The sequence below is a fragment of the Dendrobates tinctorius genome, unplaced genomic scaffold (genome assembly GCF_039654945.1).
Source record: "Dendrobates tinctorius isolate UK_male_01 unplaced genomic scaffold, ASM3965494v1 ptg000017l, whole genome shotgun sequence".
NCBI lineage: Eukaryota > Metazoa > Chordata > Amphibia > Anura > Dendrobatidae > Dendrobates > Dendrobates tinctorius.
In genome coordinates, this window is record NW_027361685.1 from 1670294 (window position 1) to 1698163 (window position 27870).

Here is a 27870-nt window from a genome sequence, read left to right on the forward strand (position 1 = left end):
ATGATGTACTATTCTGTCCATGGGAATTAAGTCCCAGGTCATATAGACGGAATAGTACATCTGAGGTCAGAGAGAGGTTAAACAGCTCTGGTGAAATGAAAGATGCTTAGTGTTTGGTTGCTATGTGGAGTGGGCATGGATATATATATATATATATATATATATATATACACATATACACACACACACACTCACTGGCCACTTTATTAGGTACACCTGTCCAACTGTGTGTTAAGACTTAATTTCTAATCAGCCAATCACATGGCGGCAACTCAGTGCATTTAGGCATGTAGACATGGTCAAGACAATCTCCTGCAGTTCAAACCGAGCATCAGTATGGGGAAGAAAGGTGATTTGAGTGCCTTTGAACGTGGCATGATTGTTGGTGCCAGAAGGGCTGGTCTGAGTATTTCAGAAACTGCTGATCTACTGGGATTTTCACGCACAACCATCTCTAGGGTTTACAGAGAATGGTCCGAAAAAGAAAAAAAATCCAGTGAGCGGCAGTTCTGTGGCCGGAAATGCCTTGTTGATGCCAGAGGTCAGAGGAGAATGGGCATACTGGTTCGAGCTGTTAGAAAGGCAACAGTGACTCAAATTGCCACCCGTTACAACCAAGGTAGGCAGAAGAGCATCTCTGAACGCACAGTGCGTCGAACTTTGAGGCAGATGGGCTACAGCAGCAGAAGACCACACTGGGTACCACTCCTCTCAGCTAAGAACAGGAAACTGAGGCTACAATTTGCACAAGCTCATCGAAATTGGACAGTAGAAGATTGGAAAAACGTTGCCTGGTCTGATGAGTCTCGATTTCTGCTGCGACATTCGGATGGTAGGGTCAGAATTTGGCGTAAACAACATGAAAGCATGGATCCATCCTGCCTTGTATCAACGGTTCAGGCTGGTGGTGGTGGTGTCATGGTGTGGGGAATTTTTTCTTGGCACTCTTTGGGCCCCTTGGTACCAATTGAGCATCGTTGCAACGCCACAGCCTACCTGAGTATTGTTGCTGACCATGTCCATCCCTTTATGACCACAATGTACCCAACATCTGATGGCTACTTTCAGCAGGATAATGCGCCATGTCATAAAGCTCGAATCATCTCAGATTGGTTTCTTGAACATGACAATGAGTTCACTGTACTCAAATGGCCTCCTCAGTCACCAGATCTCAATCCAATAGAGCATCTTTGGGATGTGGTGGAACGGGAGATTCGCATCAGGGATGTGCAGCCGACAAATCTGCGCCAACTGTGTGATGCCATCATGTCTATATGGTCCAAAATCTCTGAGGAATGCTTCCAGCACCTTGTTGAATCTCTGCCACGAAGAATTGAGGCAGTTCTGAAGGCAAAAGGGGGTCCAACCCCTTACTAGCATGGTGTACCTAATAAAGTGGCCAGTGAGTATATATATATATATATATATATATATATATATATATATATATATAGAGGTCTGTTGTCCCTGGAAGACAGCTCCTGCTGATGAACACTAATAATGGTCCCTCCTCTAGATACCATTGATAAGATACATGGTGCTTCACGTCCAGCAGTTATGGTGAATAGCATATATTATTATGGGCAGTTGTTCTTTGAGATCGGTAGATTTAACATATGTCAAACTAAAAAGCGGGTCTGTAATATCCAGAAGTTTCAAAGGTCCCGGTTACAATTGATAACTTCCTTGTCAATTCCTGAACCTTAATGGTGTGAAAATTATATTTCCTCCTTATTAAAACCAAGCCAGGTATATATTGAGCCTAATATGAAAAACATACCCCTTTTTCTTTCCGTCCCAATTTTTTCTTTTCTTTTTTCCATAAATTCCTTGATATTCGTGATTTCTAGTTTTTTAACAGGACTTTGGGGGCCGATATGTCCTGGAACCCATGTTTCTCTCTGTGGCCCTGTTACACTGTGGTTCTGGTCTCCTGTCAATACTGTTTGTGAGCAGAATGGATTCCCACAATATTGAACTATGTTCACTTTCTGAACTCAGTAGGAGCGGATTCCCAGCTCTAACGCAGAATTCGGCTCATTCTGGTGGATCAAGGAAATGCTGTAGATATAGTATATCTTGACTTCAGCAAAGCATTTGACAAAGTGTCTCATACAATCCTTATTGAAAAAATGACTAAGTATGGAATGGACAAGGCAACTGTTAGGTGGATTCATAACTGGCTTAGTGATCGGACCCAAAGAGTGGTCGTAAATGGCTGCACATCCAGTTGGAAGAATGTCTCAAGTGGGGTACCACAGGGCTCTGTCCTGGGCCCTGTATTGTTCAACATCTTTATCAACGATTTAGATGAAGGAATTGAGGGTAAACTGATTAAATTTGCTGATGACACAAAGCTAGGAGGGATAGCTAATACTAGAGAAGAGAGAGAGAGGACTCAAAAAGATTTAAATAAACTGGAGAAGTGGGCAGCAACTAACAGAATGGTTTTTAACAGGGAGAAATGCAAAGTACTACATCTGGGCAATAAAAATGAAAAAAGCATATATAGAATGGGAGGAATAGGGCTAAGTGACAGCACATGTGAAAAAGACTTGGGTATACTAATAGATCACAGACTGAATATGAGTCAACAGTGTGATGCAGCAGCAAAAAAGGCAAATGCAATTCTAGGATGTATTAACAGAAGCATACAGTCTAGATCACGTGAAGTCATTATTTCCCTCTACTCCTCTTTGGTCAGACCTCATCTGGAATATTGTGTCCAGTTTTGGGCACCACATTTTAAAAAAGACATCAACAAACTGGAGCAAGTTCAGAAAAGAGCGACCAGAATGGTGACCGGTCTGCAAACCCTGTCTTATGAGGAAAGGTTGCAGGATTTGGGAATGTTTAGTTTGCAAAAGAGAAGACTGAGAGGAGACTTAATAGCTGTCTACAAATATCTAAAGGGCTGTCACATTGTAGAAGGATCAACTTTATTCTCATTTGCACAAGGAAAGACTAGAAGCAATGGGATGAAACTGAATGGGAAGAGACACAGATTAGATATTAGAAAAAACTTTTTGACAGTTAGAGTGATCAATGAGTGGAACAGGCTGCCACGAGAAGTGGTGAGTTCTCCTTCAATGGAAGTCTTCAAACAGAGGCTGGACAGACATCTGACTGGGATGATTTAGCGAATCCTGCTTTGAGCAGGGGGTTGGACCAGATGGCCCAGGAGGTCCCTTCCAACTCTACGATTCTATGATTCTATATTGCTGTAAAGTCACCGATTTTGTGACGTTGCAGCGATATTGCTAGCGATATCCCTGCATGTGATACTTACCTCCGACCGGCTCCCCCGCTGGTTATCACTGATCGCGCGAGAAGCTCCTGGTCCATTCCTCGTCGGCCACTTCCTGCTGGGCTTCCTGTGGCGCCCAGGGCGGGAGGACGCAGGATCGCCGCGTCTGACAGGTAAGTAGCGATCCCCGTCCCCAGCAATGTCGCTGGTGAGATCTGCCTGTGTAGCAGCTCACTAGCGACCACCTAGCGATGCACCAGCGATCCTGACCGCGTCATATCGCTAGTCGGGATCGCTGGTGCATCGCTAGGTGTAACGGTACCCTAAGTGTTACAATGAGTCACTTCTAACTGGCTAGATAGAAAAGTTGCAGACTCTGTAATCTCAGGATAAATTACCGTATTTTTCGGACTATAAGATGCAACGGACCATAAGAACACCCCAATTTTCAGTAGGAAAATAGGGGGAAAAAAAAATAATGTGTCAAATGGGGGTCCGTCTTACAGTCCGAATTCAGCTTACCTGGGAAGGGATCTGGCACAGGTGAAGTAGTCACAGGGGTCATTCAGTGGTCCAGGCTCGTGCGATGGCGGCTCTGTGCTAGGGCAGGTTGGTTGTGCTGGGGCAGCTGCGCTGGGGGGAGAGGCAGCTGCGCTGAGGCAGGGGCAGCAGCAGCGCTGAGGCAGGGGCAGCAGCAGCGCTGAGGCAGGGGCAGCAGCAGCGCTGAGGCAGGGGCAGCAGCAGCGCTGAGGCAGGGGCAGCAGCAGCGCTGAGGCAGGGGCAGCAGCAGCGCTGAGGCAGGGGCAGCAGCAGCGCTGAGGCAGGGGCAGCTGTGCTGGGGCAGGGGCAGCTGTGCTGGGGCAGGTGGGATCTGTGGTGGTGGCAGCGGGCGGCGCTCTGCGGTGCGGTGATGGCAGCGGGCTGTGCTCCGGTACAGGGACGGCGGCTCCTCCGCGATTTCTTCGCAGCCCGGAGGCCCCCGCACTTCCCTTGCTGGCCGCCGCCATGTTGCAGTGGCCTCCGGGAGCATGGACGCCGGAAAGAATCTGCCGCAGACCTCAAAATTTGAAATCTCATTTTCAAAAGTGAGAGCCGGCTAATGGTGCCAAAAATGAGAGCAATAGCTTTAACAACCGGTTCCACCGAACCGGGGAGAACCCGCTGAATCCCACCCCTGGCTGCGCCCCGAGGGCTCATAGTGCTGCGCTGTGTGGAGTGGGATTCGAACCCACGCCTCCACGTGGTGACTGCAGACGCTGAACACGCTCCCTGGTGCACAACAGCTTGCACCTCCAGGGACCAGTACTGCTGCTGTCAGGAGTGGGATTCGAACCCACGCCTCTACGGGAGACTGCCCCGAGGGCTCATAGTGCTGCGCTGTGTGGTGCGGGGTGGGCAGGGTCAGCGCTGCGCCCCCAGGGCTCATAGTGCTCCGCTGTGTGGTGCGGGGTGGGGTCAGCGCTGCGCCCCCCAGGGCTTATAGCGCTGCGCTGTGTGGTGCGGCGTGGGCGGGGTCAGCGCTGCACCCCCAGGGCTCATAGTGCTCCGCTGTGTGGTGCGGGGTCATCTCCCATCTCCTCCCTGGCTCTGTGCTGCTGTGTAAGATCGCTTAGTGGTGGGGGAGGGGCGGCAGTGACTGGCCGGTGGGCAGGGTCACTGTGCTATGGGAACCAAGATCCGGCCTGCATAGAAGGTGGAAGAGGGAGGAGTCGTGTGACACGCCGAGCTGCCTGTGACTCATCCCCTGGCTCGGGGGGCGGAGTCAGCGCCGTGCAGCACACAAACAGTCTCTCCCTGGCTTGCAGTACAGTGAGGCTGGGGGATGGGCGGCCGGGCTCTGTGTCACGTGGCTCCGAGCCCACCCCCTGCTTTCTCGGTCTAACTGCAGCAACAATGACGTCACCTGAGCGCCAGATTTGAACCTTGGAGCTGCCGGCCGGTAACTGTATGCCTGTATGGGGTCAGCTGTGGGGGGAGGCAGGGGGTCCCTGCAGAGTGTATGGGGTCAGCTGTGGGGGGCACTGCGGGTAGACAGGGGGTCCCTGCAGAGTGTATGGGGTCAGCTGTGGGGGGCACTACGGGTAGACAGGGGGTCCCTGCAGAGTGTATGGGGTCAGCTGTGGGGGGCACTACGGGGGAGACAGGGGGTCCCTGCAGAGTGTATGGGGTCAGCTGTGGGGGGCACTGCGTGGGAGACAGGGGGTCCCTGCAGAGTGTTTGGGGTCAGCTGTGGGGGGCACTGCGTGGGAGACAGGGGGTCCCTGCAGGGGGAGGTGAGGACAGTGTATGGGCACAGCTGTGGGGGGCATGGCGGGGTACAGGCGTTCCCTGTGGGGTAGGGGAGGGTTAGGGGGGCTGTGTTGTCACTCTGCTGTGAACACTAATTATGAATGCAATATTTCCCTTATTAATTATTGTTTTTTTATTTCTCTGTCTCTCAGTAGGTAACACTTGGGGCAGTCGCCCGCTCTCTGTGTGTCTGCTGGCAATATACGCTCGTAGAAAAAGGGGTTAATGTACCAGTACAATTCATAGGACTTAATTTTTATTCTATGTCAAAATTCAATAATTTCCTTTTCCCTTTTTTTTTCCAATAGGTAACAAGGCATCGTGGACACTAAACTGGCTCAAGAACTGGCGGGACAAGGACACCAAGTTTGCCTAATGGACGACATCGCTATGGAGGAACACAGCTCTCCGGCCACCATCATCATGTGGAGCAGCTAAGCCTCTTCATCCTCGGTTTGGGTAAGTGACAATCCATGTATGTATGGTCTAAGGAGCGGTCATGGCACATGTACATACATGTATGTGTAAACATGTATATACAGTCAGCTGTCATGGCACTCGGGAAGTCACACCAGGGGGCTGTGTGGCCCTGTAGGCCTCTACACCACCACACAGCCTCCCGCAACCCGCTCTACAGCACCACACAGCCTCCCGCAGCCCCGTCTACACCACCACACTTCCTCCTCCAGCCTCTGTCTCCCCCCTCCAGTCCCTGACGCCCCCCCCCCTCCAGCCTCCTTCCTAATTTAGAGCTTTTGGTTTTTTTTATCAGCATAAATTGTCATTTAAGAAACGATTGTCCATTCAAGAAGAGATTTGTGTTGGCAGATTATCCTAGGAAAGCGTGTTAGATGATAATAATCGTGCTGCCCATCTCACCCGACGAGCAAGCAGCACCAGGGTGGATAAAAATCTTGAATTTTTTAAAAAAATCAAAAAAATCAGATTTTTTTGATTTAAATCATTTGATTGCAGTTTTCATAATGTGATTTCAAACGGCAAACAAGTCCTTGGATATCCTTTTGACAGTATTTGCACTTTGCTCTTGCACCTTTCTTTCCAAGATCTGCTGCTGGCATCTCAACAAAATGAACCCAAATAGGGTCTCTCTTACGACCTGCTGCCATGGCTCACACAGATCACTTATGAAGTTTGATTGTTACTACAGCCTGAGCCAAGCACTGCTGATGTTACTACAGCCTGAGCCAAGTACTGCTGACTATCCAACAAGTTTGGGCATGTCAACTGAATGCAGGGAAAAAGAAACTAAACCAAAACTGAAACCAAGCTAGAAGTGTGGAATTAAAGGGGCAGTATGAACAAAATGTGGAGGCTATTAATAGTTTATACAATTAAGACATGCTGCTTTTAAACACCTACCTATTGCCATATAGTAAAACAAAAAAGATTTTTACTTACTTTGGGGTCCCCCCCTCACCCTGGCGTTAGATCGTTGCCCCTACTTTCGTCCGTGTAACTATGGGCGCACATGCACACTGCTCTCACTTCTCATTTTAATCGTGATTTATATTAAAAAAAACCTTTTGATTTAAATCAGTGATTTAAATCATGATTAAAATCATGATTTAGGCTGGTTTCACATTAGCGCTTTTGTGCGCAGCGCATCGGGCGCACCAGTGCGCATGCGAACTGCGCACCTATATTTTACATGATGTGCGCATGGTCTTGCGCATATTTGCGCTTTCGTGCGCATGCGTTTTTTTGTCTTTTGCGCCAGGAGCTTCAGACGCAACATGTTGCATTTTTGGTTCCGCCCTGTCTCGTTAAAACAACGCATGCGCACGGAATGCGCACGGAATGCGCAAAAACACCACATTGGAGCCTATGGGAGCGCAATACTTGCGCATGGTCTTGCGTTTTTATGCGCATGCGTTTTTTACATAAACATGACTGAAATTTGGTCTAGACAGTAAAAAAAAAAAATTGAACCAAGGTGATAAAATGGTGTGGGCACTGGGATTCCACAATACTTTAAGGATTGCTCACGAGTGGACACACAGCACAAGCTGCACCAATGTAAGTATGAAAAACCTAATGTCTGGCTGAAATTTCAATACATTTCTATGTACTTATGTCTTTTTTTTTTTTATTGCAGCATGTCTTCATCTGGTGAAGAATATGTCCCCGGGACAGGGCAAGAGGCAGAAGAAGTGAGTACTATGCTTCCGTATGGATTTGAAAAAATAAACACATGTGATTAATTTTTTTGGTTTAATTTTCAGAGCTCATCCTCCATCACGCCACCACCACCGGAGGAACGGCAGGAGCAGCAAGGCCAAGTGCGGGCGGGTAGACGTGATGTAAGTACAGACGGACTGTTTTTTTTTTTTTTTTACTTATTTTCTAGTCTGGTTTTTTTTTTTTGGTATTTTTTAGTTTTTTTTTTTTAAATTTTCATGGTTGTTTTTTTCGATGTTTGTTGTTTTTTTTCCATTTATTTCCATTTAAAACAAATAATTTTTTCATGGATTGTTTATCAATATCTAGGGCTCAAAGTGTGTATGTGTGTGTGTGTGTGTTTTTGTGTGTGTGTGTGTGTGTGTGTGTGTATGTTTGGGTATATGGGCACGGGACTATGGGATGGAGGATATATATGATGGGTATATGGGCACGGGATAGAGGATATGTATGATGGTATATGGGCACGGGACTATGGGATGGCGAACATGTATCATGTGTATATGGGCACAGGCATATGAGATGGCGAATATGTATGATGGGTACATGGGCACAGGACTATGGGATGGAGGATATGTATGATGGAATATGGGCACGGGACTATGGGATGGAGGATATATATGATGGGTATATGGGCATGGGATGGAGGATATGTATGATGGTATATGGGCACGGGACTATGGGATGGCGAATATGTATGATGGGTATATGGGCACAGGCATATGGGATGGCGAATATCTATGATGGGTATATGGGCACAGGACTATGGGATGGAGGATATGTATGATGGAATATGGGCACGGGACTATGGGATGGAGGATAATTTTAAATTTATATAACTAACCACAGTTAGTTACTATGCCCGGGCAGCGCCGGGCTCTTCAGCTAGTTATCGATATTTTTTTTTTTTAAATCTTTCAAAGATTAATGTTTGTCTTTCTTTTCTAGGCTCCACAGCGGGAGGAGGACCTCGCCCTGGACAACGACGAGCTCATCCGTCTAGTCCAGGAGCGAGTCCCGTTGTGGGACACCCGTCACCAACTGCACTCGGACAACGTGGTGATCCGGCGGCTCTGGAACGAGGTGGCCGCATCGCTGATGGATGGCTGGGACAACGCCTCTCCCCGGGTCCGCAAGGATTTTCGTAAGTATTTAAATGCAGTGTGATGCAGCAGTGATCTTGGCCGGGATCACCCAACTGTGTGTGATGCTATTAACTCCATGGAGTTTCTATCATCACACACAGTTGGATGATCACAGCCTCCAGTGCATAGTCTTACTTTTTTTCTTTTTTTTTTTTTTTCCATCACAGTGAACAAAGTCAGAACCCGTTGGCGCTCGATGAAGGACCGCTTCAACAGGGATATCCGTCAGGAGAATAAGGTTCGCAGTGGTGCTGCGGCAAGGACCGGCACGAAGTACCGATACCATTGTGCCTTGGCATTTTTAAGACCGGTCCTTGCCTCCCGAACGTAAGTATTTTCTAGTTGTATTGTGTTTTATTCTGTGCTTTTCTATTCCACAGGAGTTGGCGATTGTTAATTTATGGTAGTAATTTCTTTCTTTTCTTTTCACAGCACCTGGAGCAGCACCCTGCAACCTGGTCCCGAAGCGGTCCTTCATCAAGCTGCCCCGGACCCCTCCCAGCCATCCATCAGCGAGGAAGCACCTTGCAGGTCTGCACCACAGTCATCTGGAGACCAGGAAGCTGGTCGCTCAGGTGTTCCCCTGTCCCAGGTCTCTGCCACTGGTTTTGCGGGCACTTCCCGCCAGCAGCGGCAGAGGACCTTGGACAGGCCTCTCATGCCCGAGTTCGTTGAATTGAGCTCGGTCTTTCAGAGTAGCCTCAAGGCACTCTCCGATAGACTTGAGAGTGGTTTCCTCCTTTTGGACCAACGCTACAAGTCTATCGAGGGTCGCCTTGAGCGCCTGGAAGTCGACCTCGCCAGACCAGCGCATCATTTTTATACCCAAATAGCTCGGGACACGGCGGAACACCTTACCCCTGACCTCCAGTTGACTGTCATGCAGGCCTGCAACAATGCTTTTATGCAGGCTATGCAGCAGAGTAGGATTATGCAGCAGTCAGTGGTGGCATTTCCACCGGTGCCACCACTGACTCGTTTTACAGCATTACCTACTTCTGCTGCATATCACTGCACAGCCACCACACTTCCAAGCCTCGCCGGACACCAATATACCGCCCCAAGTCCGAGTGCAGCTGGACACTTACCCGCCAACACCATGCCAAGCGCTGCTCCTGCCTGGCCCACCACTGCTGCCGCCACCACCACTGGATGGCCCGTCGTCACCACCCCTGCCTTGAGCGCCGCAACCACCACCACCAGCGGGAGGACCACCCCGGTATGGACCGCCACAGCCACCACGTCTGCATGGACCGCCACCACCACCACCACCACCACCTCGGAGCAGCATCAGCTGGGGGACCCGCATTCAATATTTACGGCCCCTGCCAGGACATCCACCACCTCCAGCATGCCACAGCTGGAACAAGATCCTGGCAGGCGGTCAACAAGTGCCAGGCGGTCCCCCAGCTCCAGCCAGTCCCCAGCCTCCAGGCGTTCCAGAGGCTCAAGGCAGTCCAGAGGCTCAAGGCGGTCCAGAGGCTCAAGGCGGTCCCCGGGGTCTAGCCAGTCCTCAGGCTCAAGCGAGGACAGCAGGAAGACGACGGGCCACCGTCCTAAAAAAACAAAGAGGAGGACTCTTACCCTCCCTCCTCCCTCACCTCCCACTTCACAACTTTCCTTGCCTCAGCTCCCTTCCCCCACTTCTTTGGTTCCTCCTTCCCCTAGAACCCCTTACTCCACCCAAAGCCGTTCCTCATCCCTCCACACCCCCCAGTTTCCAGCAACTAAAAAATAATTTAAATAAATGTTATATTTTTTTTTCAAAATAATGTTTGGTTATTGTGTCTTTCGCCGCCTGCACACACTGCGCCCTACACTATGGTTTGTTTTTCTTTACTTACTACCGGATGGTCAGCCATCCAACTCTGAAAGGGATACTATATTTATTTTTTTTTTTTTTATATATATATATATATATATATATATATATATATATATATATATATATATATATATATATATATAAAACAAAAATGAAATATAGTATCCCTTTCAGAGTTGGATGGCTGACCATCCGGTAGAAAGTAAAGAAAGGGAAACCACCAAAAAAAAAAAAAATTATATATATATATATATATATATATATATATATATATATATATATATATATATATATATATATATATATATTATATATAAATATTTTTTTTTTTTTTTTTTATGGTGGTTTCCCTTTCTTCAATTTAACCTGGGCAGATGAGTAGTGGAGTTTATTAAGACACAGTACACTGGGTACAGGTATAAAAAACCATGTATTTTATTTTTAACAAACAACAAAACTATTAAACCATTTGATCCTGCCATGCTACACGACCAACATCGGATAAAAAGTAGTCCGCAAATTGGTCCCTCATTTGGGCAACTTCGACTGAGGACCGAAGAGGGTGCTGAGTAAAATCTGGCAAAGGGTTGGCAGCAGGCTCATCCATGTCAAAGTTCGGCCGCTCCTTTGCCATAACAAAATTGTGGAGAACCACGCATGCCTTCACGACCTCATCAACTGTTTCCATTTTGAGATTGATGGCGGTGCTGAGAATTCGCCATCTGGACACTAGAATGCCAAAGGCGCACTCTACAGTCCTGCGAGCCCTCGTAAGCCTGTAGTTGAAAATTTTCTTGCGGTGGTCCAAGTCACGGCTGGAGTACGGCTTCAGCAGGTTTGGGCACATCTGAAATGCCTCATCCCCAACCACTACAAATGGCAGTGGTGGAGTTTGGGTTTGGGGAAGAGGCCGTGCCAGTGGAAAATTGAAATGGTTGCCGTACAACCTCCAGCCCATATCAGAGTTCTTAAAAGTCTGTGAATCGTTGCCCCGTCCGAATGCCCCTATGTCCACCGCCACAAACCGGCAGTCTGCATCCGCAATGGCCATTAGGACTGTGGAAAAGTACTTCTTGTAGTTGTAGTACTCGGAGCCACTTCTTGCGGGTTTTGTGATGCGGATGTGCTTCCCGTCCACCGCTCCTAGGCAGTTCGGGAAATTGCAGACTGCCCAGAATTTCTCCGATATTTGAAGCCACTTTTCGGCAGTGGGCAATGGCAGAAACTCCGGACACAGAACATCCCACAGAGCCCTGCAGGTGTAGGCAACAATCCCAGATAAAGTTGAGATTCCCAGCCGGTACTGGAAATGCAGGGATGAAAGACTCTCTCCAGTTGCCAGGAACCTGCCAAACATAAAAAGAAAAAATAATTATATTTCTGTCTTGGGTATTACTAAAAACACTGAAAATAAAAAAGTACATGGCCTAACTATTTTGCATGTTTTTTTAATACAACATAGCAAAAAAACATTTTATAAAGGCTTGGGATTAGTACATGCCAGAAGAAAAACCATTATGCAAAAAAGCAATTTCACAAAAATAATGTTAAAAATCAATAGCCAAAAAAAACCTAATTTTTTGGACCAAAAAAAAAAAAAAATAAAAAGCCAAAAAAATTATGCAAACATAACAACATACATACCGTAAGGTGACAAGGAGCCTTTCTTCGGGAGGAATGGCACGCCGGAGCTGAGTGTCCCTTCTCCGGATGTTTCCTTCAACCATACCCAGCAAGTCAAGGAAGCTTTCCTGGGACATCCGTGTATAGTCAGCAAATTTCTCCGGGTTTTCCTGTAGCTCGCTGTACAGCGTGTGATATGCTCCACGGCTTGGCCGGAGTTCGATGATTGGATGCCTCCAAAACCTACGCCGCTGCCGTCTCTGCTGTCTCTCCCTCTCCCTTTCTTGCTGGCAACAAAAGACATACGCCTGAGACAGCGCAATGTCAAGATCCAGCTTGAAGCAGAAATTATCCAGACGCAAGTCCATCTTGACACCGGAAACAGCAGCAAAATCTGATGAATTCAGCAGTACAGGGTCTATAAAACATTCCAATGAAACACGCCCACTGGTGACCCATTGGTGGTCAAAGATTTTGCTATTGTGAAATGTCACACCTAAAAACGCATGCGCATAAAAAACGCAACCGCATGCAAAAACGCATGTAAAACGCAAGTAACACTGCGTTATTTTGACGCATCAGCGTGCGCATGAAGAAAAAAAAACGCACATTTGTTTTGCGTTTTTCTTCGCGTTTTTTATGCGCACGATGCGCTGCGCAAAAAAACGCTAATGTGAAACTAGCCTTAAATCGATCCGATTTAAATAGAAAAAAATCTTTTGATTTAAATCATGATTTAAATCGGCGTGATTTAAATCAATCCACCCTGAGCAGCACCCTTGTTCGTTGGGTGAATTGACCTTTTAAGGGAGCCCGACGTACTCACTAAATTGTCCCTATCCCTAAGTTTTTTTGGATGCAGATTGCTCTCACACAAGTGTTTTTTTGATTTGGAAAAGAAAGAAATGAGGATGGAGAATCAAAACTTTAAGGCTAAAAAATATACTCACACATATATACACCAACTGTATAGACACACATATAAATATTTATGGTGTATACATTAGGCTATAAGACCTGGAGACTGTTATTACACATGCTGCCACTAGGTTTATTTTCTTTTCTTTAAAAAAAAAACAAAAAAAAAAAACTGTCGCTGTCAGGAGTGGGATTCGAACCCACGCCTCCACGTGGTGACTGCAGACGCTGAACACGCTCCCTGGTGCACAACAGCTTGCACCTCCAGGGACCAGTACTGCTGCTGTCAAGGAGTGGGATTTGAACCCACGCCTCCACATGTGGTGACTGCAGAATGGTGACCGGTCTGCAAACCCTGTCTTATGAGGAAAGGTTGCAGGATTTGGGAATGTTTAGTTTGCAAAAGAGAAGACTGAGAGGAGACTTAATAGCGGTCTACAAATATCTAAAGGGCTGTCACATTGTAGAAGGATCAACTTTATTCTCATTTGCACAAAGAAAGACTAGAAGCAATGGGATGAAACTGAATGGGAAGAGACACAGATTAGATATTAGAAAAAACTTTTTGACAGTTAGAGTGATCAATGAGTGGAACAGGCTGCCACGAGAAGTGGTGAGTTCTCCTTCAATGGAAGTCTTCAAACAGAGGCTGGACAGACATCTGACTGGGATGATTTAGCGAATCCTGCTTTGAGCAGGGGGTTGGACCAGATGGCCCAGGAGGTCCCTTCCAACTCTACGATTCTATGATTCTATATTGCTGTAAAGTCACCGATTTTGTGACGTTGCAGCGATATTGCTAGCGATATCCCTGCATGTGATACTTACCTCCGACCGGCTCCCCCGCTGGTTATCACTGATCGCGCGAGAAGCTCCTGGTCCATTCCTCGTCGGCCACTTCCTGCTGGGCTTCCTGTGGCGCCCAGGGCGGGAGGACGCAGGATCGCCGCGTCTGACAGGTAAGTAGCGATCCCCGTCCCCAGCAATGTCGCTGGTGAGATCTGCCTGTGTAGCAGCTCACTAGCGACCACCTAGCGATGCACCAGCGATCCTGACCGCGTCATATCGCTAGTCGGGATCGCTGGTGCATCGCTAGGTGTAACGGTACCCTAAGTGTTACAATGAGTCACTTCTAACTGGCTAGATAGAAAAGTTGCAGACTCTGTAATCTCAGGATAAATTACCGTATTTTTCGGACTATAAGATGCAACGGACCATAAGAACACCCCAATTTTCAGTAGGAAAATAGGGGGAAAAAAAATAATGTGTCAAATGGGGGTCCGTCTTACAGTCCGAATTCAGCTTACCTGGGAAGGGATCTGGCACAGGTGAAGTAGTCACAGGGGTCATTCAGTGGTCCAGGCTCGTGCGGTGGCGGCTCTGTGCTAGGGCAGGTTGGTTGTGCTGGGGCAGCAGCGCTGAGGCAGGGGCAGCAGCAGCGCTGAGGCAGGGGCAGCAGCAGCGCTGAGGCAGGGGCAGCAGCAGCGCTGAGGCAGGGGCAGCAGCAGCGCTGAGGCAGGGGCAGCAGCAGCGCTGAGGCAGGGGCAGCAGCAGCGCTGAGGCAGGGGCAGCTGTGCTGGGGCAGGGGCAGCTGTGCTGGGGCAGGTGGGCTCTGTGGTGGTGGCAGCGGGCGGCGCTCTGCGGTGCGGTGGTGGCAGCGGGCTGTGCTCCGGTACAGGGACGGCGGCTCCGCCGCGATTTCTTCGCAGCCCGGAGGCCCCCACACTTCCCTTGCTGGCCGCCGCCATGTTGCAGTGGCCTCCGGGAGCATGGACGCCGGAAAGAATCTGCCGCAGACCTCAAAATTTGAAATCTCATTTTCAAAAGTGAGAGCCGGCTAATGGTGCCAAAAATGAGAGCAATAGCTTTAACAACCGGTTCCACCGAACCGGGGAGAACCCGCTGAATCCCACCCCTGGCTGCGCCCCGAGGGCTCATAGTGCTGCGCTGTGTGGAGTGGGATTCGAACCCACGCCTCCACGTGGTGACTGCAGACGCTGAACACGCTCCCTGGTGCACAACAGCTTGCACCTCCAGGGACCAGTACTGCTGCTGTCAGGAGTGGGATTCGAACCCACGCCTCTACGGGAGACTGCCCCGAGGGCTCATAGTGCTGCGCTGTGTGGTGCGGGGTGGGCAGGGTCAGCGCTGCGCCCCCAGGGCTCATAGTGCTCCGCTGTGTGGTGCGGGGTGGGGTCAGCGCTGCGCCCCCAGGGCTTATAGCGCTGCGCTGTGTGGTGCGGCGTGGGCGGGGTCAGCGCTGCACCCCCAGGGCTCATAGTGCTCCGCTGTGTGGTGCGGGGTCATCTCCCATCTCCTCCCTGGCTCTGTGCTGCTGTGTAAGATCGCTTAGTGGTGGGGGAGGGGCGGCAGTGACTGGCCGGTGGGCAGGGTCACTGTGCTATGGGAACCAAGATCCGGCCTGCATAGAAGGTGGAAGAGGGAGGAGTCGTGTGACACGCCGAGCTGCCTGTGACTCATCCCCTGGCTCGGGGGGCGGAGTCAGCGCCGTGCAGCACACAAACAGTCTCTCCCTGGCTTGCAGTACAGTGAGGCTGGGGGATGGGCGGCCGGGCTCTGTGTCACGTGGCTCCGAGCCCACCCCCTGCTTTCTCGGTCTAACTGCAGCAACAATGACGTCACCTGAGCGCCAGATTTGAACCTTGGAGCTGCCGGCCGGTAACTGTATGCCTGTATGGGGTCAGCTGTGGGGGGAGGCAGGGGGTCCCTGCAGAGTGTATGGGGTCAGCTGTGGGGGGCACTGCGGGTAGACAGGGGGTCCCTGCAGAGTGTATGGGGTCAGCTGTGGGGGGCACTGCGGGTAGACAGGGGGTCCCTGCAGAGTGTATGGGGTCAGCTGTGGGGGGCACTACGGGGGAGACAGGGGGTCCCTGCAGAGTGTATGGGGTCAACTGTGGGGGGCACTGCGTGGGAGACAGGTGGTCCCTGCAGGGGGAGGTGAGGACAGTGTATGGGCACAGCTGTGGGGGGCATGGCGGGGTACAGGCGTTCCCTGTGGGGTAGGGGAGGGTTAGGGGGGCTGTGTTGTCACTCTGCTGTGAACACTAATTATGAATGCAATATTTCCCTTATTAATTATTGTTTTTTTATTTCTCTGTCTCTCAGTAGGTAACACTTGGGGCAGTCGCCCGCTCTCTGTGTGTCTGCTGGCAATATACGCTCGTAGAAAAAGGGGTTAATGTACCAGTACAATTCATAGGACTTAATTTTTATTCTATGTCAAAATTCAATAATTTCCTTTTCCCTTTTTTTTCCAATAGGTAACAAGGCATCGTGGACACTAAACTGGCTCAAGAACTGGCGGGACAAGAACACCAAGTTTGCCTAATGGACGACATCGCTATGGAGGAACACAGCTCTCCGGCCACCATCATCATGTGGAGCAGCTAAGCCTCTTCATCCTCGGTTTGGGTAAGTGACAATCCATGTATGTATGGTCTAAGGAGCGGTCATGGCACATGTACATACATGTATGTGTAAACATGTATATACAGTCAGCTGTCATGGCACTCGGGAAGTCACACCAGGGGGCTGTGTGGCCCTGTAGGCCTCTACACCACCACACAGCCTCCCGCAACCCGCTCTACAGCACCACACAGCCTCCCGCAGCCCCGTCTACACCACCACACTTCCTCCTCCAGCCTCTGTCTCCCCCCTCCAGTCCCTGACGCCCCCCCCTCCAGCCTCCTTCCTAATTTAGAGCTTTTGGGTTTTTTTATCAGCATAAATTGTCATTTAAGAAACGATTGTCCATTCAAGAAGAGATTTGTGTTGGCAGATTATCCTAGGAAAGCGTGTTAGATGATAATAATCGTGCTGCCCATCTCACCCGACGAGCAAGCAGCACCAGGGTGGATAAAAATCTTGAATTTTTTAAAAAAAATCAAAAAAATCAGATTTTTTTGATTTAAATCAGATTTTTTTGATTTAAAATCATTTGATTGCAGTTTTCATAATGTGATTTCAAACGGCAAACAAGTCCTTGGATATCCTTTTGACAGTATTTGCACTTTGCTCTTGCACCTTTCTTTCCAAGATCTGCTGCTGGCATCTCAACAAAATGAACCCAAATAGGGTCTCTCTTACGACCTGCTGCCATGGCTCACACAGATCACTTATGAAGTTTGATTGTTACTACAGCCTGAGCCAAGCACTGCTGATGTTACTACAGCCTGAGCCAAGTACTGCTGACTATCCAACAAGTTTGGGCATGTCAACTGAATGCAGGGAAAAAGAAACTAAACCAAAACTGAAACCAAGCTAGAAGTGTGGAATTAAAGGGGCAGTATGAACAAAATGTGGAGGCTATTAATAGTTTATACAATTAAGACATGCTGCTTTTAAACACCTACCTATTGCCATATAGTAAAACAAAAAAGATTTTTACTTACTTTGGGGTCCCCCCCTCACCCTGGCGTTAGATCGTTGCCCCTACTTTCGTCCGTGTAACTATGGGCGCACATGCACACTGCTCTCACTTCTCATTTTAATCGTGATTTATATTAAAAAAAAACCTTTTGATTTAAATCAGTGATTTAAATCATGATTTAAATCGATCCGATTTAAATAGAAAAAAATCTTTTGATTTAAATCGTGATTTAAATCATGATTTAAATCGGCGTGATTTAAATCAATCCACCCTGAGCAGCACCCTTGTTCGTTGGGTGAATTGACCTTTTAAGGGAGCCCGACGTACTCACTAAATTGTCCCTATCCCTAAGTTTTTTTGGATGCAGATTGCTCTCACACGAGTGTTTTTTTGATTTGGAAAAGAAAGAAATGAGGATGGAGAATCAAAACTTTAAGGCTAAAAAATATACTCACACATATATACACCAACTGTATAGACACACATATAAATATTTATGGTGTATACATTAGGCTATAAGACCTGGAGACTGTTATTACACATGCTGCCACTAGGTTTATTTTCTTTTCTTTAAAAAAAAACAAAAAAAAAAAAACTGTCGCTGTCAGGATTGGGATTCGAACCCACGCCTCCACGTGGTGACTGCAGACGCTGAACACGCTCCCTGGTGCACAACAGCTTGCACCTCCAGGGACCAGTACTGCTGCTGTCAAGGAGTGGGATTTGAACCCACGCCTCCACATGTGGTGACTGCAGACGGTTAACACGCTCCCTGGAGCGCAACAGCTTGCACCTCCAGGGACCAGTACTGCTGCTGTCAGGAGTGGGATTCGAACCCACGCCTCCACGGGAGACTGTTATTACACATGCTGCCACTAGGTTTATTTTCTTTTCTTTAAAAAAAAAAAAAAAACTGTCGCTGTCAGGAGTGGGATTCGAACCCACGCCTCCACGTGGTGACTGCAGACGCTGAACACGCTCCCTGGTGCACAACAGCTTGCACCTCCAGGGACCAGTACTGCTGCTGTCAAGGAGTGGGATTTGAACCCACGCCTCCACATGTGGTGACTGCAGACGCTTAACACGCTCCCTGGTGCACAACAGCTTGCACCTCCAGGGACCAGTACTGCTGCTGTCAGGAGTGGGATTCGAACCCACGCCTCCACGGGAGACTGCAACCTGAACACAGTGCCTTAGACCACTAGGCCATCCTGACTGCTGACATTGACATGCTCCCTGGTGACACAAGAGTTTGCACCACCAGGGACTTCAGTACAGATCTGCTGTCCAAATCAGACATTGGGGCCCGTGGTGGGACTTCTGGCAAAGCCAGAGGGGACATTGGGATGTCATTTGAAAGCTAATTACCAGACTGAGGTGAGGGAGCAGTTCTTGGGGCTGTGTGATGCTCTGTTGGGCATTTGTGCACCCTCAAGCCTGCACCACAAGGACCACTTTTATCCATGGACAGCCAGGCTCTGACCCCCTGAATTCAAATTCCATTTGGAGCAGGGGGACAAGTGATGTTGCTGTATGTAGGTGGCCTCCTGGATGATGTTCCTGCCAAGCTTGATTTGCCTGACCCCTTCTGCAGAGTAGTTAAGGGGATTGAGAACCCCCAAGACTGCCCCAGACTGAAAATGTCTTTTCAAATCTGCTGTCCAAATCAGACATTGGGGCCTCTGGTAAAGCCAGAGGGGACATTGGGATGTTATTTGAAAGCTAATTACCAGCTTCTTTTTCATTACTTTAGTTCTGCAGACAGATGGTAAACGCCATTGTCTGTAAAGACCCCGTTACACACTGCGATATCGCTAGCAATATTTTTGAACCCCTCTCCATAATCTTTGAAAATTCTTGGGAGAACAGGAGAAGTGCCAGAAGACTGGAGAAGAGCAAATGTTGTTCCTATCTTCAAAAAGGGGAAGAAGGTGGACCCAGGCAACTATAGGCCGGTGAGTCTGACTTCTATACCAGGAAAGATCTTTGAACAAATTATTAAACAACATGTATGTCAATACCTGGATAAGAATGAAGTGATTAAACAGAGTCAGCATGGGTTTCTAACTAATAAGTCATGTCAGACTAACTTAATTTCCTTCTATGACGGTATCACTGATTGGGTGGATCAAGGAAATGCTGTAGATATAGTATATCTTGACTTCAGCAAAGCATTTGACAAAGTCTCTCATACAATCCTTATTGAAAAAATGACTAAGTATGGAATGGACAAGGCAACTGTTAGGTGGATTCATAACTGGCTTAGTGATCGGACCCAAAGAGTGGTCGTAAATGGCTGCACATCCAGTTGGAAGAATGTCTCAAGTGGGGTACCACAGGGCTCTGTCCTGGGCCCTGTATTGTTCAACATCTTTATCAACGATTTAGATGAAGGAATTGAGGGTAAACTGATTAAATTTGCTGATGACACAAAGCTAGGAGGGATAGCTAATACTAGAGAAGAGAGAGAGAGGATTCAAAAAGATTTAAATAAACTGGAGAAGTGGGCAGCAACTAACAGAATGGTTTTTAACAGGGAGAAATGCAAAGTACTACATCTGGGCAATAAAAATGAAAAAAGCATATATAGAATGGGAGGAATAGGGCTAAGTGACAGCACATGTGAAAAAGACTTGGGTATACTAATAGATCACAGACTGAATATGAGTCAACAGTGTGATGCAGCAGCAAAAAAGGCAAATGCAATTCTAGGATGTATTAACAGAAGCATACAGTCTAGATCACGTGAAGTCATTATTTCCCTCTACTCCTCTTTGGTCAGACCTCATCTGGAATATTGTGTCCAGTTTTGGGCACCACATTTTAAAAAAAGACATCAACAAACTGGAGCAAGTTCAGAAAAGAGCGACCAGAATGGTGACCGGTCTGCAAACCCTGTCTTATGAGGAAAGGTTGCAGGATTTGGGAATGTTTAGTTTGCAAAAGAGAAGACTGAGAGGAGACTTAATAGCTGTCTACAAATATCTAAAGGGCTGTCACATTGTAGAAGGATCAACTTTATTCTCATTTGCACAAGGAAAGACTAGAAGCAATGGGATGAAACTGAATGGGAAGAGACACAGATTAGATATTAGAAAAAACTTTTTGACAGTTAGAGTGATCAATGAGTGGAACAGGCTGCCACGAGAAGTGGTGAGTTCTCCTTCAATGGAAGTCTTCAAACAGAGGCTGGACAGACATCTGACTGGGATGATTTAGCGAATCCTGCTTTGAGCAGGGGGTTGGACCAGATGGCCCAGGAGGTCCCTTCCAACTCTACGATTCTATGATTCTATATTGCTGTAAAGTCACCGATTTTGTGACGTTGCAGCGATATTGCTAGCGATATCCCTGCATGTGATACTTACTTCCGACCGGCTCCCCCGCTGGTTATCACTGATCGCGCGAGAAGCTCCTGGTCCATTCCTCGTCGGCCACTTCCTGCTGGGCTTCCTGTGGCGCCCAGGGCGGGAGGACGCAGGATCGCCGCGTCTGACAGGTAAGTAGCGATCCCCGTCTCCAGCAATGTCGCTGGTGAGATCTGCCTGTGTAGCAGCTCACTAGCGACCACCTAGCGATGCACCAGCGATCCTGACCGCGTCATATCGCTAGTCGGGATCGCTGGTGCATCGCTAGGTGTAACGGTACCCTAAGTGTTACAATGAGTCACTTCTAACTGGCTAGATAGAAAAGTTGCAGACTCTGTAATCTCAGGATAAATTACCGTATTTTTCGGACTATAAGATGCAACGGACCATAAGAACACCCCAATTTTCAGTAGGAAAATAGGGGGAAAAAAAATAATGTGTCAAATGGGGGTCCGTCTTACAGTCCGAATTCAGCTTACCTGGGAAGGGATCTGGCACAGGTGAAGTAGTCACAGGGGTCATTCAGTGGTCCAGGCTCGTGCGGTGGCGGCTCTGTGCTAGGGCAGGTTGGTTGTGCTGGGGCAGCAGCGCTGAGGCAGGGGCAGCAGCAGCGCTGAGGCAGGGGCAGCAGCAGCGCTGAGGCAGGGGCAGCAGCAGCGCTGAGGCAGGAGCAGCAGCGCTGAGGCAGGGGCAGCAGCAGCGCTGAGGCAGGGGCAGCAGCAGCGCTGAGGCAGGGGCAGCAGCAGCGCTGAGGCAGGGGCAGCAGCAGCGCTGAGGCAGGGGCAGCAGCAGCGCTGAGGCAGGGGCAGCAGCAGCGCTGAGGCAGGGGCAGCTGTGCTGGGGCAGGTGGGCTCTGTGGTGGTGGCAGCGGGCGGCGCTCTGCGGTGCGGTGGTGGCAGCGGGCTGTGCTCCGGTACAGGGACGGCGGCTCCGCCGCGATTTCTTCGCAGCCCGGAGGCCCCCGCACTTCCCTTGCTGGCCGCCGCCATGTTGCAGTGGCCTCCGGGAGCATGGACGCCGGAAAGAATCTGCCGCAGACCTCAAAATTTGAAATCTCATTTTCAAAAGTGAGAGCCGGCTAATGGTGCCAAAAATGAGAGCAATAGCTTTAACAACCGGTTCCACCGAACCGGGGAGAACCCGCTGAATCCCACCCCTGGCTGCGCCCTGAGGGCTCATAGTGCTGCGCTGTGTGGAGTGGGATTCGAACCCACGCCTCCATGTGGTGACTGCAGACGCTGAACACGCTCCCTGGTGCACAACAGCTTGCACCTCCAGGGACCAGTACTGCTGCTGTCAGGAGTGGGATTCGAACCCACGCCTCTACGGGAGACTGCCCCGAGGGCTCATAGTGCTGCGCTGTGTGGTGCGGGGTGGGCAGGGTCAGCGCTGCGCCCCCAGGGCTCATAGTGCTCCGCTGTGTGGTGCGGGGTGGGTGGGGTCAGCGCTGCGCCCCCAGGGCTTATAGCGCTGCGCTGTGTGGTGCGGCGTGGGCGGGGTCAGCGCTGCACCCCCAGGGCTCATAGTGCTCCGCTGTGTGGTGCGGGGTCATCTCCCATCTCCTCCCTGGCTCTGTGCTGCTGTGTAAGATCGCTTAGTGGTGGGGGAGGGGCGGCAGTGACTGGCCGGTGGGCAGGGTCACTGTGCTATGGGAACCAAGATCCGGCCTGCATAGAAGGTGGAAGAGGGAGGAGTCGTGTGACACGCCGAGCTGCCTGTGACTCATCCCCTGGCTCGGGGGGCGGAGTCAGCGCCGTGCAGCACACAAACAGTCTCTCCCTGGCTTGCAGTACAGTGAGGCTGGGGGATGGGCGGCCGGGCTCTGTGTCACGTGGCTCCGAGCCCACCCCCTGCTTTCTCGGTCTAACTGCAGCAACAATGACGTCACCTGAGCGCCAGATTTGAACCTTGGAGCTGCCGGCCGGTAACTGTATGCCTGTATGGGGTCAGCTGTGGGGGGAGGCAGGGGGTCACTGCAGAGTGTATGGGGTCAGCTGTGGGGGGCACTGCGGGTAGACAGGGGGTCCCTGCAGAGTGTATGGGGTCAGCTGTGGGGGGCACTACGGGGGAGACAGGGGGTCCCTGCAGAGTGTATGGGGTCAGCTGTGGGGGGCACTGCGTGGGAGACAGGGGGTCCCTGCAGAGTGTTTGGGGTCAGCTGTGGGGGGCACTGTGTGGGAGACAGGTGGTCCCTGCAGGGGGAGGTGAGGACAGTGTATGGGCACAGCTGTGGGGGGCATGGCGGGGTACAGGCGTTCCCTGTGGGGTAGGGGAGGGTTAGGGGGGCTGTGTTGTCACTCTGCTGTGAACACTAATTATGAATGCAATATTTCCCTTATTAATTATTGTTTTTTTATTTCTCTGTCTCTCAGTAAGTAACACTTGGGGCAGTCGCCCGCTCTCTGTGTGTCTGCTGGCAATATACGCTCGTAGAAAAAGGGGTTAATGTACCAGTACAATTCATAGGACTTAATTTTTATGGTGACAGGACAATTGTGTACAAGATAATTGTGTACGGACTATTGTGTACAGGCCAATTGTGTACAGGCCGATTGTGTACAAGGCCGATTGTGTACAAGGGCGATTGTGTACAAGGGCGATTGTGTACAAGGCGATTGTGTACAAGGCGATTGTGTACAAGGCGATTGTGTACAAGGCGATTGTGTACAAGGCGATTGTGTACAAGGCGATTGTGTACAAGGCGATTGTGTACAAGGCGATTGTGTACAAGGCGATTGTGTACAAGGCGATTGTGTACAAGGCGATTGTGTACAAGGCGATTGTGTACAAGGCGATTGTGTACAAGGCGATTGTGTACAAGGCGATTGTGTACAAGGCAAATGTGTACAAGGCAAATGTGTACAAGGCAAATGTGTACAAGGCGATTGTGTACAAGGCAATTGTGTACGGACAATTGTGTACAAGGCAATTGTGTACGGGCAATTGTGTACGGACAATTGTGTACAAGGCAATTGTGTACGGGCAATTGTGTACAAGGTCATGGAACCGTGTACGGGCAATTGTGTACAAGGTCATGGAACCGTGTACAAGAGGCAATTGTGTACGGACAATTGTGTACAAGGCAATTATTTGTGTACAGGCCACTTGTACAGGCCACTTTCACACTGACGCTTACTTTCGGTTTCAGTACTCACCCCTTGCAACTTTCACCATGACTTTTACTTGTTGTGTACAGGCCACTTGTACAGGCCACTTTCACAATGACGCTTACTTTCACTTTCATTACTCACCCCTTGCAACTTTCACCATGACTTTTACTATGAGCAAGTCTGAAAAAGACAAAGATAATTGTACAGGCCACTTTCACACTGACGCTTACTTTCGGTTTCATTACTCACCCCTTGCAACTTTCACCATGACTTTTACTATGAGCAAGTCTGAAAAAGACAAAGATGTCCTTAGGCTTGGGGGACACGAGTATATCCTGCACAGGACACGTGATGACAGCATCAAAGAATGGCGGTGCAGGCAAGTCAACAAATTCAAGTGTCCCGCACGCATGCACACATCTGGAGCCGCGATTGTTAAACAGCCGACTGAGCACAGTCACTCTGCAGATCCAGTTCAAGCTGAAGCCAGAGCTACAATGGCTGCTCTGAGGCAAGAAGCAATCAGCTCTCAAGCATCTACTAGAAGCATTGTTGGACAGGTTCTTCGAGACAGGTCTGATGACGTGTTGTCTCGAATGCCCAAGCGAAGTGACGTTGAGCGAAATACACGTCGGGTCAGGCAGCGAGCAAACACCATGCTGGCTCCTCCTCAAAGCATCAATTTTGCTATCCCCCAGGAATACAGCGACATCATTTTATATGACTCTGCAAGAGATGACCCCCAAAGGATTCTTGTCATTGGTAGCAATGAACTGTTGCCTTATTTCGAAAGAGGAGACACATGGTTTGGCGATGGAACGTTCAAGGTGGTGCCAACCATGTTCTTTCAGCTGTATTCTCTCCATGCAAAAGTCGGCAACTCCTATCCTCCCCTGATCTACTGCCTGCTGCCAAACAAGACTGGTCCAACCTATCGTCGAATGATCACGGCGCTCAAAGGGTTGATGCCAGGTGCAAATCCCCAGAAAATTCTTCCTGACTTTGAGATGGCAGCAATGTCAGCTTTCCAAGATGAGTTTCCAGCTGCAGCGATTTCTGGCTGCTTCTTTCATCTGAGCCAGTCCATTATTCGAAAGGTCAATGAGCTGGGCCTAAAGGCTGAATTTGAGGCTGAGGATGGAGAGTTCAATCTCAAGGTAAAATCTTTGGCCTCCTTGGCGTTTGTCCCAACCAGCCGAAGTAAGTGCAAGGTATGACGAACTAGCCCAAATCTTCCCTGATGATGATGCTACCAATCAGCTCCTCTCCTACTTTGAGCATACCTACGTTAGGGGGCCAGGAGTAGATGGACGCTTTGGAAAGGCAAGGTTTACTCCAGAGGTCTGGAATCATTATGCTGACGCTTTGGCCTCTGCCCCCCAAGACCACGAATTGCTGCGAGGGGTTTCATAACGCCTTACAAGCACTCTTTCTTTGTGCTCATCCTACCGTGTGGAAACTGTTCAATGGACTCATTAGTGACATGGCAATTCATAGACTTACAGCCCAGAATGCTGAGGTACTGAATGTTGAGCATCCACGAAGCAAGTATGTCCAGCTAGCTGAACGACTGCGTGTGAAAGTGGCTGATTATCACAATCAAGGAGACAAGCTGCGGTATCTACGAGCGATCAGCAACATGCAGGCACGATAGACAAGACCAGCAATATTTGTAGAATAAGAATAGAAGAAGCTTTGAAACTGTTATTCAATAAGCAATCTTACGTTAAAATCAATGATGAATATAGTATTTTCTTTTTTTGGACGTTTAATTTTTTGTTTTCCCAATACTTGTCTGTAAATAATCGTCCGTACACAATTGTCCGTACACAATTGTCCTTGTACACAATTGCCCTGTACACAATTGTCCTTGTACACAATTGCCATGTACACAATTGCCATGTACACAATTGTCCTTGTACACAATTGCCCTGTACACAATTGTCTGTACACAATTGTCCTTGTACACAATTGCCCTGTACACAATTGTCCTTGGACACAATTGTCCTTGGACACAATTGTCCGTACACAATTATCTTGTACACAATTGTCATGGAACCAATTTTTATTCTATGTCAAAATTCAATAATTTCCTTTTCCCTTTTTTTTCCAATAGGTAACAAGGCATCGTGGACACTAAACTGGCTCAAGAACTGGCGGGACAAGGACACCAAGTTTGCCTAATGGACGACATCGCTATGGAGGAACACAGCTCTCCGGCCACCATCATCATGTGGAGCAGCTAAGCCTCTTCATCCTCGGTTTGGGTAAGTGACAATCCATGTATGTATGGTCTAAGGAGCGGTCATGGCACATGTACATACATGTATGTGTAAACATGTATATACAGTCAGCTGTCATGGCACTCGGGAAGTCACACCAGGGGGCTGTGTGGCCCTGTAGGCCTCTACACCACCACACAGCCTCCCGCAACCCGCTCTACAGCACCACACAGCCTCCCGCAGCCCCGTCTACACCACCACACTTCCTCCTCCAGCCTCTGTCTCCCCCCTCCAGTCCCTGACGCCCCCCCCTCCAGCCTCCTTCCTAATTTAGAGCTTTTGGGTTTTTTTATCAGCATAAATTGTCATTTAAGAAACGATTGTCCATTCAAGAAGAGATTTGTGTTGGCAGATTATCCTAGGAAAGCGTGTTAGATGATAATAATCGTGCTGCCCATCTCACCCGACGAGCAAGCAGCACCAGGGTGGATAAAAATCTTGAATTTTTTAAAAAAAATCAAAAAAATCAGATTTTTTTGATTTAAATCAGATTTTTTTGATTTAAATCATTTGATTGCAGTTTTCATAATGTGATTTCAAACGGCAAACAAGTCCTTGGATATCCTTTTGACAGTATTTGCACTTTGCTCTTGCACCTTTCTTTCCAAGATCTGCTGCTGGCATCTCAACAAAATGAACCCAAATAGGGTCTCTCTTACGACCTGCTGCCATGGCTCACACAGATCACTTATGAAGTTTGATTGTTACTACAGCCTGAGCCAAGCACTGCTGATGTTACTACAGCCTGAGCCAAGTACTGCTGACTATCCAACAAGTTTGGGCATGTCAACTGAATGCAGGGAAAAAGAAACTAAACCAAAACTGAAACCAAGCTAGAAGTGTGGAATTAAAGGGGCAGTATGAACAAAATGTGGAGGCTATTAATAGTTTATACAATTAAGACATGCTGCTTTTAAACACCTACCTATTGCCATATAGTAAAACAAAAAAGATTTTTACTTACTTTGGGGTCCCCCCCTCACCCTGGCGTTAGATCGTTGCCCCTAGTTTCGTCCGTGTAACTATGGGCGCACATGCACACTGCTCTCACTTCTCATTTTAATTGTGATTTATATTAAAAAAAAACCTTTTGATTTAAATCAGTGATTTAAATCATGATTAAAATCATGATTTAAATCGATCCGATTTAAATAGAAAAAAATCTTTTGATTTAAATCGTGATTTAAATCATGATTTAAATCGGCGTGATTTAAATCAGTCCACCCTGAGCAGCACCCTTGTTCGTTGGGTGAATTGACCTTTTAAGGGAGCCCGACGTACTCACTAAATTGTCCCTATCCCTAAGTTTTTTTGGATGCAGATTGCTCTCACACAAGTGTTTTTTTGATTTGGAAAAGAAAAGAAATGAGGATGGAGAATCAAAACTTTAAGGCTAAAAAATATACTCACACATATATACACCAACTGTATAGACACACATATAAATATTTATGGTGTATACATTAGGCTATAA

The 27870-nt window shown here is 48.5% G+C and overlaps 1 long non-coding RNA gene and 1 other non-coding gene across 2 annotated transcripts; one reads left to right on the top strand and one right to left on the bottom strand.

The window, feature by feature from the left end:
- Positions 1-5571: 5571 nt before the first annotated feature.
- Positions 5572-26375, top strand: LOC141082206 (uncharacterized). The gene is made up of 3 exons (XR_012230457.1): positions 5572-5995; positions 16528-16678; positions 26231-26375. It is a non-coding gene; the product is annotated as an uncharacterized lncRNA (long non-coding RNA).
- TRNAL-CAG (transfer RNA leucine (anticodon CAG)) lies at positions 18770-18852 on the bottom strand. Its single transcript has one exon. It is a non-coding gene; the product is annotated as a tRNA-Leu (tRNA).
- Positions 26376-27870: the final 1495 nt, after the last annotated feature.